At 36.2% G+C, this 12,186-nt stretch overlaps 1 protein-coding gene and 1 long non-coding RNA gene across 4 annotated transcripts in view; one reads left to right on the top strand and one right to left on the bottom strand.

Moving 5' to 3' along the window:
* The window catches only part of TFEC (transcription factor EC), a 76,855-nt gene that overhangs the window by 30,574 nt on the left and 34,095 nt on the right, over positions 1 to 12,186 (top strand). The window lies entirely within an intron of this gene.
* Positions 1 to 12,186, bottom strand: part of LOC123651727 — a 31,860-nt gene that overhangs the window by 15,221 nt on the left and 4,453 nt on the right. Inside the window, exon 2 of the long non-coding RNA XR_006740601.1 lies at positions 4,472 to 4,565. This is a non-coding gene — a long non-coding RNA (uncharacterized LOC123651727). The remainder of the gene's footprint in view (positions 1 to 4,471; positions 4,566 to 12,186) is intronic.

Below are 12,186 nucleotides of genomic sequence, written 5' to 3'. Positions count from 1 at the left end.
TGAGTCCATATTGTTTAGGACTGTCTTTGTTTTATGGACTTGTGTGTCTTTTATCTTCACCAGGTTAGGGAATTCATTGTTCTCAATCCCTTGCTCTCTTGCTTCTCCTTTTGATACTCCTATGATGCAAATGTGGTTACTCTTTATGGTGTCCCAGAGATCCCTTAAAATACCCTACTTTAGCAGAAACCGGTTTGGCTCAATGGATAGAGCGTTGGCCTGCGAACTGAAAGGTCCCAGGTTCGATTCTGATTAAGGGCATGTACTGTGGTTGTGGGCACATCCCCAGTAGTGGGTGTGCAAGAGGCAGCTAATTGATGATTCTCTCTCATTGATGTTTCTAACTCTCTATCCCTCTCTCCTCCTCTCTGTAAAAAATCAATAAAATATATTTTTAAGAGAATACCCTTACTTAAAAAAAAATCTTTATCTTTTTTGCTGCTCTGATTAGGCGTTTTCTATTGCCTTGTCTTACAAATTACAGATTTAGTTTTCTGCTTCAACTCATCTGCTGTTGATTCTTTCAAGTGTATTATTTATTTCTTTTTTTATGTTTTTTGTGTCCCTTTTGATGCTTACTCTCTCTTTAACTTTCTCTGAGCTCATCCATTATTCCCCTAAATTCCTTGAAAATCCTTACAGTAAATTTTTCAAACTCTGTATCTTGTAGAGTGCCTGCCTCATTTCATTTAGTTCATTTTCTGGAAATTTCTCCTGTTATTTCATTTGGATATGCTTATTTGTCTCCCCATTTTGGCTGTCTCTATGTATTTGTGTATTAGGTAGATCTGCTATGTTTCCCAGTCTTGGTATGGTGGCCTTATATTGTAGGTATCCTGTGGGGCTCATTTGCATAGTCTCCCTGGTCACTTGAGCTATGTGCTTCAGAAATGCTTTTTGTGTGGGTTATGTGAGCCTGCTAGTGGTAGTTGTGTCTTGATTTTTGTTGGCCTGTTTGTGGATTGACTCTTGGCTCACTGAAAGCGAAGATAGACTTTGACCACAGTGTACAAGCTGCTTTGCAATGGCTGATCTCACAAAATAAAGTTACCCTCAGGGGTGTCTGGTGCATGCTGAGATTTTCCCTTGGGATGTGTCTCTTATGGAGCTAATTGTGTCATGCTCTGATGTGGTCTGAAGCTAACCAAAAGGTAGATGTGTTGGTACTGGAGCTTTTTGAGAGGGAATCTAGTGGAGGTCAGTGTCAGATACTGCCTGGGACTGGCCCTGGGCTACCTGTTAGGAGCTCCAAAGTAATCCACAAATTTTGGCTACCTCTGCCAGGCCTGGGTGCACATGGGAGGGGCCAGGATTCAGACCATGGCTGACTTACATTAGCACTGAGTTCAGGTCAGGTCAGCAAAAGGCCCAAGGCACCCTGAAATTCACCTCTGTTTGACAGACACCTGTTAGGCTCCGTCTTAAAAGAGTTTCTTGTGTTATGTAAGTTCTATGAGGTAGTTTCCTAGTGAGTCACTATGTAGAGGTCAGTGGTCTTTACCAGGTTGATTCAGATTCAAACTTCATGCTAGTGCTGGGTCTAAGGCCATTCAGCAATTGTCCCAGAGTATACCAGGGCCATCTACCACCTGCCAGAAACTCAAGGATCTTTGTGGTGAGGCTGTCTTAGGGAGTCATCAGGGTGGGCCAGCAGGATTCATCAGGCTAAAACCCACCAAGGTTTGTCCATGTGGAGGAAGGGCTCTACATAGGAATGGTGGCACCCATTAGGTGGGCAAGAGAAAAAAAGGCCCTCAACCTAGAACCACACAATTCAGTTTCTGATAGTCCCAGAATTTTCCCAGACCTCCTCAAGAGTCCTCCGTGAATGTCTTTACTCTGGGCCCCAAATGGCTACAGCCTGCAGACTCCCACACAGGGTGTAAGCTGGGAAGAGAAGAGCCACAGGAAGTCAGAAGGGTGAAGCCAAGTCAGTTTCCATATGATGCCATATGATGCTCTACCCAGTAAAGATGGCATCACTGGATGGTGTAGGCGGGCGTCAGCCTAGGACTTTAGCTGCTGTTTCATTAGCCTTCTCCATAAAGCCACACTACCCAGGCCCTCCCTGCATGAGACTCCAGTTTGCTTTGATTTGCTTTCCCTCCATGATGTTCAGGATGAGTGGTCATGGGTGAGATTTTGTGTGCTGGCCCTTTAAGAGGGCGCCTAATTTTCTAGCAGCAGCCTGTCATTCCCTGGCAAACAAATCCTTACTGATTTCCACGCCAGATGTTACATGGGCTCCTCTTCTCTGGCTCTTCTGGCTGGGTATCATGATTGGAGAATTCTTGTTCCTCGGGGCGGACCTTAGCAGCTGAACTATTCCTTTAGATTCCTAACGGCCCCATGTGGCTGTCAGTCTGGTTCTTTTCAGTGTCCACCCTTCCAGTGAGTCTCGATGTGGCTTCTTCTGTAAATCCTTGGCTATAAGACAAAGGTTCAGCTAGTCTTTATTTGGTTATTCAGGTTGACTGTTCCGTAATTTAATTATTCCATAATTTTGCTTTGGCCCTGGGAGAAGGTGAGGGTAACTTTCACCTACACGGCTGCCATCTTGGAACTCCCTCAAGATATTTAGCTTTAATTTTAAAGGTTTTTAACTAAATTAATTTACATTATTTATTAATAGTTATATTATTTCTACACATTAAAATAAAACCGAAAGAATTTTGAATAGAAGTACATATATGTTCTAGAAATATTCATTAGAATAAACTAATCTTCTTGCTCTTTGGAATTATATATGAAATTTTTGTACTATTACCTATTTATTCACTTCTACTTTTAAAGCATACTTGCCGACTGCTTAATATGAGGCACTAAGGATGCAAAATGAATGAGAGTATCTAGCTTCATAGAATTTATACTTATTGTGACTTAATTGTAAGTGAGCCTTCAAAAAATGTCAAAAAATGAATTGAACTGGGAAACAACTAGAACTGGGGAAAAGACTTTTTAAAAAAATATCTCAGTATAGAAAAACTATATTAAAAACTGAGCTTTCTATTATTTCTTTTTTTTAATTTTTCTTTTCCCATTTGATTTGTTAGAGGGAGCCGTGGTCCATGATCTCCCAGGTTTAATTTCCCAATATAATTCTTGATGAATATTACTAATTTCAAGTCACTGCTTTTTAGATATTAAGTCTATAGCCTCCAGGTATAAAAAAGTAATGCTTAATATCCTATTATTTAAATTCCAAATGATAAAGATTTTTATTGTGTGTATTAGTTTTATATTAATCTGGTATATTGTTTAATGAAATATAAAACAACCACAAAACAGGATTAATTGAAATCCAAAACTGAATATAAATCTCCACATGTATATTTACTTAAACTTTTCAATAGTTGGTCTATAAGGAATCCCCCCTCCCAAATGTAGAACTAGGTTCTCTAGTCACTCTATGAAGATCATAAAAATGTATGTAGAATGAAAATCATCTGTACAGTAAATATTAGAACTAACCCAGTACAATTTATCTTACAACCACCTTCTTCCAAAGTTCATTTCCTTCTGTGAGAGTTATTTCTAAAGAAAAAAAGACAAATCCCATAGGATATACATATGCCAGCCAATTCTGGGCAGAACTCAGACATGATCTTATTATATGTCTTAGGGAATACGTGTTCTAAAAAAGAAGAACAAATAATTAACATATGTCAGCCTTCTCAGTTTTTCTTAGTAAATGTTTTGTATTGTTAGGCCCACAAGTTACTTTTTAAAAAGTATTATAATAAGTTCATGCTTTATAAAAGAAATTAATGTGACCTTTGTGGGCTTTTTGGTGATATTGGCCAAAAGAAACTGCATGGCTTAGAAGGGTTGAAACTCCAGAGTAGTCTCAGGGGAATCATCACATTGATTACACACACACTTTTTTTTTTTTTTTTTTTTTTTTTTTTTTTTTTTAGTATTTATACTTCAAAATATGTATATAGAAGTCTCTCCCATCATTGATGTTCGTTATCATAATTTAAATCAATGTTATAGTTCTAATCAGTGTATGCTCTTTTTGAAGTTGACTTGTGTACACATTTTCACATACTGACAAGAGGTGTCCTATGTTTTGCAATATTCCAATATTCTTTTATTGATGCTAGGAGTCCACGTAACAATGTAGAACATGTGCATTCTTAAGAGTCACGCACCAAGAGGTTATAGCTACTACTTACTAGCTATGTGGTCTCAGTTCTTAACCTTTCTCATAAACATTTCTACATCTTGAAGAATTGTTTTGATGCTTACACTTTTTGTTGTTATTAATTCTCAACCGAGAATATTTTTCCATTGATTTTTAGAGAAAGTGGAAGGGAGGGGGAAAGACAGAAAGAGAGAAACATCATTGTGTTGAGGATTGAGCCTGCAACTAAGGTATGTGTCCTAGACCAGACTTGAACTCAGGACCCCTCATTTCAAAGGCTGATGCTCTATCCACTGAGATAAACCAACTAGGGCTGATACTTACATTTTGAAAGTTCCTAACCCAAGGGCAGTGTGGAGGCTCAGGAGATGGTGGGTGTTGCTATCTTTTGGTATTTCTTTCTCCTAAGCTTGTCCTCCTGTTACATTAAGGAATGTTTCATTAATTCAGAGAAGATCCCAGAAACCATAGCTACCAGAGGATAAGTCCATGAGAGGATCCTTAGATTCAGGATTTGAGGAGTGGAACTAGGAGTAGCTTGGTGAGTAAAGGCATCTGAGACAATGAAATACAAAAATAAAAAGCAGCATTTTATAATATGGGTCTTTGCAGGATAAAATCCAAATTTGTACTCATGGCACATAGAACCCTTCTACACTTAATCCTTGTCTCCTGACTCACACTGATGATAGTGCTCTGTGTTTTAGTCCTATTGGTTTCAGCCATATGATTCTCACAGGGGCCACGTTTTCTCTTTTTATATCATTTCTTGACCAACTACCCATTCATTCCATGTGTCTGCATAATTTCAACTCACTCTTGGAAATTCATTTCAGGTTTCTTCTCTAAGGCACTTTCCCTGGTGGTCCTGGATGCCTATTCTCTGGGTTTTTATCAAATGGATAAAAATTTAACATATCATAGGATTTTCACAAACTACATTTTAATTATTCGTTGTCTGTTTTTTCTTATCTTCTGTAACTTTTAGGAGCTCCAAGTTGAGGGGAAGATAAAAGAAAAAGTAAGCACATAATTATAACATGTAGAAAGAGCAATGGTATGTGTAGATAGGAACAGAGATATGCTGTTCTTATCAGAAAAATATCCATAATAAGACTTAGGGTAAAATGGCTAATGAGATACTGAGCCAGGTGAGATAGCATAAGCCAAGAATAGAGATGGGAAACAGCATGGGTTGAGCAGAAAGTGAGAAGCAGATTATGCAGATGGTGGTCAAAAGAGCGTCCAGAGAAGCAGGCAATAGACAAATCACAGAACGGCTGGTACCCTGTTAGACAATATCACACCCTTTAAGGGTTTAAATGTGGGGCTATATTGACATCATCAGGTTTGACTTTAATCTTCTTCTGTCAGCTATGTAGGAGAAGAAGCCTGAATTGAGAAGTTATTTCTGTAGTACAGTGAAAGATGGTGAGGCCCTCTATGTGAACATGTTAGGACTGAAGTATCTGTGAGCCCACCATGTGGAGATGCTGGTGACAGCTAGATATTCAAGTTTCCTTGAGGAGAAGTAATACAGACTGAAGCAAGAGATGTGAGAGTTGTCTGCATACAGGTAGTACTTGAAAACTTAAATGAGAGAGTCCCTGTAGAGCATGAATGTACTGAGGAGGGTAGTGAACTGGGATAGGATTGAGGATATCACCAACATTTGAGGGTGCTCAGAGGAGAAGGGCCATTGACATAATGCAAAAAGATAAGCAGTGTGGTGTCCCTGGAGCTAAAGAAAGAGTTAGTTTATAGAAGGAAGGAATGATCCACACATTCAAATGTTGTAGTTGAGTCTAGTAAAATAAGGACTGAAAAATGTCTATCAAATTTGGAAGTAAAAAAAAAAAAAATCAAAGAAAATAGCAACCAAAAGAATTTCTTTAGGATAGTAGGCAAAAATCATTCCACTTTGAATTCAGAGTTTATAGCAGGGGGAAAATTGAACTCCATGGATATTTGGGATGGTTGTGCAGAAAGATAATAGGACAAAAGCATAGAGAGTAATAAAATAAAAATTGTGCAATTGATCTGCAAGAGGGTCAAGACTGGATGTAAAAGGAAGTTTTTATTTGATGAGTGAGATAATGGAATTCAGATTTTAGAAATGAGGTAATTTAGAGGATGACATGACCTAAGGAATGGTATAGAGAATAGGTGAAGGGTTAAATAGATGATAGTGGTGAGCACTATCATTGATATTCAAAATATTCATCCATAATTGTTGCTTTATTTTTACATAGAATTCTGATGGTTGTTACTATAGGTATTTTTAAGTACATATGCCTTTCTGATTGCTTGGTGTTATTTTTTCTTTAAAATCTTACCTTACATCTTATATGGCTTAATGCTAAAGTTGCTACTGTGGCTTTCCTCATGGTCATATTTGTGGCACAAGTTTTCACTTTGTTTTAAGCTTTCTCTATTGTTTTATTTTAAATGTATCTCTTATAAATATACTATTGCAATACCTTTCTAAAACCAAATTTGAGAGATTCTTTATTAGTTTATTAACTTATTTACATTTTTGTAATTAGTGTACTATTAGGATATAATAGTTATCTTTTTTCATATATTTTTTAATTACTATACATTCTATTTCCTTATTTTCTATCTTTTCTTTTCTATCCATCATTGGTCACATTAAGCTTCTCTCTCTCTCTCTCTCTCTCTCTCTCTCTCTCTCTCTCTCTCTCGTTATTTCTAATGTTTAAAGTCACATGGTTGTATGTTTTATTTTTAATATCTATATCATTGTTTAACAATATCCATGTCACACTTTTAAGTAAAACTGTATCTGAGTATGGTCATATGATTTCATTTCTTTCTTGTTCATACAGTCATTATATCACAAAAATTTCATTGCTATTTACTCATTCTTTTTTTATATTTTTATTGATTTCATAGTTGTAGTTATTATCTGACTAAATTACCTCCTGAAAGAGTGAAGAGTATTTTTAAAAGGTACTTTTTTCTTTAAAGCTTCTGAGTTTCTATGCCTAAAAAAAACTTTATCTCACCCATATACTTACAGGATATAGTCTTTGTTTTAAATGTTTAGGTTCAAAGTTACCCACCTTCAATACTTCAAAAATTATCCACATTGTATTCTAGCACCCTGTGATTTTGAAAAGCTTGATTCTTGGTCTTTTGTAGACCTTTATTTTTAAATCATTTGCATCTTATAAATGATTTCCTTTGTCCTTGAACCTCAGACTTTCTACAACTATTATATCCATTTTGATTTTAGTGTAAATAACATGTTCTTTTTCGTATTTTATTATCTTCATCTATCACTTTGAGGGTGCTTATTTTGCAGATTTGTAATTATCCTTTTGTCTGATCTGTTAATCCTGTTTTATCCGATGCAAAATGTTATATTTGTTGGTTTTAAAAAAATATCAACTAAATTTCAAGATGTTTAACTGTGAAGAGTCTTGGAAGCTGTAAAGCAACGTTTTGGACTGGATTTTAAATCTTTAAATCATTTTAGGATAATAGAAGAACCAACTTCTTCAATAAATTAGGGGAACAGATAGTTATGTCGGTGGATGACAGAAATAAGAAATAGAGGCGTTAAAGGCAAAAACAGAGCCTGCAAGGATGAGGGAACCACCACGTGTAGGAAAGAAAGGGTTCTCTTTGAAAAAAGAGAAACCTTAGCATGGTTACAGGCAGGTGGGAAAAATATAGAAATGCAAGAGACTGCGTTAAGCATACAGCAAACATAAAAGGGTGAATGACTTATTTGTAGCTGTTACCGAAACTATCAGAGTACCCCGAAGAAAAATATTTATTTTAGGTCTTCTTTACATTTGTTTGGAACACATTTACTGTCCAGTTAATGGCAGAGAGTGAATGAAGGAAATATCATGACAAACAAAATAGAAGCAGAGGCATGGGTACATAGGGAAAAAACTAACATGTCAGAGCGGAGGAGGTGTGGGGGACTGGATGAAGAAGGTGAAGCGATAGCCCCAAACACATACACATAACACACAGACAGACAGCTTGTGGTGATAGTCAGAGGGAAAGGAGGCGGGGGCTCTGTGCAGGTGGGGGCTTCGCTTGGGGCGATGGGCACATGATGCACTGTGCAGGTGATGTTTTATTGAGTTTTACTTGGAACCTGCGTGGTTTTGTGAGCCAATGTCACCTCGGCAAATTCAATGTCATAACAATAAAGTCAACTAAAAAATAACAAATTAAAAACATTTTCCCATGGGAAAAGAAGAAATATCACAAAATTAAAATTTGAATTTAACGACACTAAATAATATACTGCAAAACTTTCAGAGACTGGACTAACCAAAGAAGCAAAACATGCATATTTATTATCCTAGACCCTCTTAATGCACATAGAATAACATCTAATGTTCAGACAATGGTCTAGAGCTACACTCTTGTTTATGGTACCCACTAGCCATACGTGGCTCTTTAATTTTAAATCAATTCAATGCAATCTTTAAATATTGAATAAAATTAAAAATTCAGTTCCTCAATTGCACTAGCCACATTTCAGAGCTCAGTAGCCACGCGTGGTTAGTTGCTGCTATATGGACAGCACAATTGAGGATATTCCCATTACTGCAGACATTTTTGTAGGACAGCACTGAGGATTTTACAATGTAAGTTTCTTGCCTGATTTTCAACTTTGTCTGAAACCTCTCTTGCCCTTGCTCACTCCATTTCCTTCCCATGGGTCCTCTCACTCTCACACACTCTGAGCTTGCTCCTAACTTAGGGTCTTGGTCTCTTTTGATTTCTTTCCAAAGTCTACCCTTTCCCATGTTCTTCATGCCTCTGTCCAAATATCAGTAAATTCTTCTCTGACCATTTTCTAAAACAATACTTTTCCCCTTCAGGCTCTGCTGACTTCCTGTTTTAACTTCTTCAGGCCACTGTTGTTGAGCTGTGCATTGTGTGTTTCCTAACTAGATCTTGAGCTCCAGGAGAGCACAACCGTTGTTTCTAGATTCCCAGGATTTACAACAAGGTCTGGAAATAAGTGTTGCTCAATAACTATTTGTCAAATTAATATATGAATAATGTCCTGATTTTTTGGCATATGACCTTTGGGGCATCATAGTAGATGCCTCTGAACATTTAATTCTCTAAAGTTTGCAAAAATTCTGCTTAGAAGATATCATTAACAAGAATCATAAAATATTTTTATATGTATCCCAGAATTTACACCTGTATTTTCTGCACATCATGGGAAGTTCAGAGTATCACAAGTTATATGAACTCAGCATTCTCTCTGTGTGTGTCCACACGTATTTTTAAAAATTTCACTGAAGAGATACAATGAGAAGTAAGAGCGTTAGCCAAGCTAAAGAGAAGTGAAGAAGGCTGGCAAGCCTGGTATGTTTAAAATATAAGTTTCGTAAATCTCCAGCCAAAGAACAGAAGGAAAACAAAGCTATTTTTTAAAAAGAGTTGAGAAAGGGAGAGGAAAGCTTATTTAAATCAGGACTACAGAGCCAGATTTCCAGGATTTCAATCCTGCCTCTGTCATTCACCAGCTGCATATTCTGGAAAAAAATTATTAAACTTTATTTTCTCTCTATTTGTCATCTTTACAATGGACAGAATGGTAATATCCTCTTCACAAGGTTGTTGTGAAGATTAAATGAACTGATATACACAAAGCACTTAGAACGGTGCCCAACATACTTCCTGTACTATATTAATGCTTGTCATCGTTGCTATTTCAGGTGACTGTAATTATTATTTTGTTGTTATTGGTATATTATTATTGCTTATTGTGGAAAGTTGAATACATTTCCATGTAGTTTGTATTATATTTGACTATTGATATTTGAATATCCAACTGTGAGATGCAATAGAAACATTTTAGAGGAAAAATTAAAGTTTGTAGGAAGTCATCTTTTTATAAGTTAAGGATATAGGCTGTGGCCTGAGTTACTTTATGATAAACACTGTATTTATGTAGATACTGATTTCCAAGGGACCAGCCCTTGGTGATTTGCCTAGCCATCACCTGCCACTTGATGGAAGCAAATGCAAAACTAAACAAAACTAAACAAAACAAAACAAAAAAAACAAAAAAACATGGACCAGAGAGTGTCAGGATGACATCATTTTAAGCTGTAAAATAATCAGGATCTTAATATATATATAACTTTAAATATTAAAACATTTAATGATGACTACAATTTTTTTAATGCAAATTCAGGATGAAACACAACTTATATCCTTCTACACAGTCTTCAAAATGTATTATATTTTGCTAGATGGAGGACATTATTGAGGATATAATCAGTGTGGAATCAAGCTTTAAAGAGAAAGGAACAGACTCTCCTCTGCTAATGAAAAGAATAGTGTTTCTAGACATGAGGAGGTTAATGAGATTGAAATAAATAAAAGTTTCTAGTTATAAAAATTTAAATTACTTAGCAAATGTTTTTTTTTCTTCTAAACTTTTGAAACAGACACAAGATAACAGATAGATATTGGAAAATATTGTTGCAGAAAAAAAGATTATTTGATATTATTGAGGAAGATAGGTATCAGGGCTTGCACTATCCTATTTATTTAATCTCTAGAAACACCCATTTACTTTATATTTAATCTTCTATAGCATTTTCTGAGTGATTTAATGTCCAGATCTTCTGTTTGAAGCACAGAACATAACCAGACACCCTCATGAGTTCATGACTGAATTTTGTTTAATTTACTGTGACTAATAGCTATTAGATTCTGAGGCTCTACATCTTGTAGAATAAAGAAAAATATAGTAAGGACAAAAAATACTTCTGAGAGAACAACTGGAAGTTAAAGATGAACTGAAAAAAGAGAGAGTGTGTCTTAAAGCATGTAGACAGATGTTTCTGTTGGAATCAGCCCAAATTCCTGGAATAATAGGCAATGAAGGGTTGGCACTTTATTTCCCATTTTACTGCCGTTGCCTTCTCATTTTTTATTTATTAATCACTAAAGATGTTATCTCTAAAGAGCGCGTAAACTCTTTTCACACTTTTTGAAGAGTTATGCTTGGTTTGTTTGTTGGTGGTATTAGACTTTATAGAAAACGTGATAAAATACAAAAGAATGTAATGAATTGTTCATTTGAGCATTTCATTTAAAGATAGTGAGTTCTGCCGAAACCGGTTTGGCTCAGTGGTAGAGCGTTGGTCTGTGGACTTAAAGGTCCCAGGTTCGATTCCAGTCAAGGGCATGTACATTGGTTGTGGGCACATCCCCGGTGGGGGGTGTTCAAAAGGCAGCTGGTCAATGTTTCTCTCTCATCGACGTTTCTAGCTCTTTATCTCTCTCCCTTTTTCCTCTCTGTAAAATATCAATAAAATATATTAAAAAAAATAAAGATAGTGAGTTCTGACTGCGTTGCACAGTGTGGATATTGCTCATCAGTAATCAATGGGCTAGGCTAGATTAATGGTGGCTGTCTTAAGTTTCTTAAAAATTGAAGAAACCTTTCCCCCTTTTTTCTTCTTTATTTCCAAAAAAGACTAAAGAGAGAAATATGTCTTTCCTTTTATTTTACTTTTTTTCTGAAATGCAGCACCTCCATTTTATAATATGTTACAAATGCTAGTTTTAACTGACAAAGGTCACATGAGGTTTTTTTTTGGCTGGCAGCCATTTATATTGCCCAGATGCTATATTGAGGAAAAACATAAACAGAGGGAGGAAAAAAACTGAAGAAGAATTAGAAGCAATGCTCCTTATATGTCCCTGAAGAATGTTTTATCTATGGATTTTACATTATGTAAGATGTAATCTTTATTTTGTAAGCTAATTGTGTCATGATATTCTGATTACCATAACTAGATGCATCCTAATGGATACATTTGGTTAGGTTTGGCAACAGAAGAGAAGGGAAGCTTCTTTTCCCGTTAGTTCCAGCTAAATCCCTGGGATAATTCTCACTGGAGCAACTTTTGTCACATATCTATGCCTAACCAAACTTGTCTAGGTCTTGGGCCTGCCCTAGAGCTATGGATTGAGCAGCTCTACACAACAAATTACCTAGATTGAGTGAGAAC

This window comes from Pipistrellus kuhlii, unplaced genomic scaffold (assembly GCF_014108245.1).
Source record: "Pipistrellus kuhlii isolate mPipKuh1 unplaced genomic scaffold, mPipKuh1.p scaffold_m20_p_10, whole genome shotgun sequence".
Classification (NCBI taxonomy): domain Eukaryota; kingdom Metazoa; phylum Chordata; class Mammalia; order Chiroptera; family Vespertilionidae; genus Pipistrellus; species Pipistrellus kuhlii.
Note: the sequence above shows the minus strand (reverse complement) of the source record. Positions and strands in the feature narration are given on the sequence as shown.